The sequence below is a fragment of the Arachis duranensis genome, chromosome 6 (genome assembly GCF_000817695.3).
Source record: "Arachis duranensis cultivar V14167 chromosome 6, aradu.V14167.gnm2.J7QH, whole genome shotgun sequence".
Lineage (NCBI taxonomy): Eukaryota > Viridiplantae > Streptophyta > Magnoliopsida > Fabales > Fabaceae > Arachis > Arachis duranensis.
Window position 1 is genome coordinate 26,303,833 of NC_029777.3, and position 1,017 is coordinate 26,304,849.

Below are 1,017 nucleotides of genomic sequence, written 5' to 3' on the forward strand. Positions count from 1 at the left end.
TCACAGTCATTCAATCCTTGAATCCTACTCAGAATACCACAGACAAGGTTTAGACCTTCCGGATTCTCAAGAATGGCTCCATCAATTTTAGCTTATACCACGAAGATTCTGATTAAGGAATCCAAGAGATATCCACTCAATCTAAGGTAGAACGGAGGTGGTTGTCAGGCACACGTTCATAGGTGAGAATGATGAGGAGTGTCACGGATCATCACATTCATCAAGTTGAGGAACAAGTGATATCTTAGAACAAGAATAAGCTGAATTGAATAAAAGAACAATAGTAATTGCATTAATACTCGAGGTACAACAGAGCTCCACACCTTAATCTATGGTGTGTAGAAACTCCACCGTTGAAAATACATAAGAACAAGGTCTAGGCATGGCTGAATGGCCAGCCTCCCATAATCTAAGAACTAGACGTCCAAAGATGATCCTAAGATCTAAAGTGATCAAAAGATCTAAATTGATTAAAAGATTCCAGGATGTAAAATACAATAGTAAAAGGTCCTATTGTAGATAACTAGTAGCTTAGGGTTTACAAAAATGAGTAAATGACATAAAAATCCACTTCCGGGCCCACTTGGTGTGTGCTTGGGCTGAGAATTGAAGCTTTCATGTGTAGAGACTTTTCTTGGAGTTAAACGCCAGCTTTTGTGCCAGTTTGGGCGTTTAACTCCTATTCTTGTGCCAGTTCCGGCGTTTAACGCCGGGCAGTCTTGAGCTGATTTGGAACGCCAGTTTGGGCCATCAAATCTCGAGAAAAGTATGAACTATTATATATTGCTCGAAAGCCCAAGATGTCTACTTTCCAACGCAATTAAGAGCGCGCCAATTGGGCTTCTGTAGCTCCAGAAAATCCACTTCGAGTGCAGAGAGGTCAGAATCCAACAGCATCTGCAGTCCTTTTCAGCCTCTGAATCAGATTTTTGCTCAGGTCCCTCAATTTCAGCCAGAAAATACCTGAAATCACAGAAAAACACACAAACTCATAGTAAAGTCCAGAAAAGTGAATTT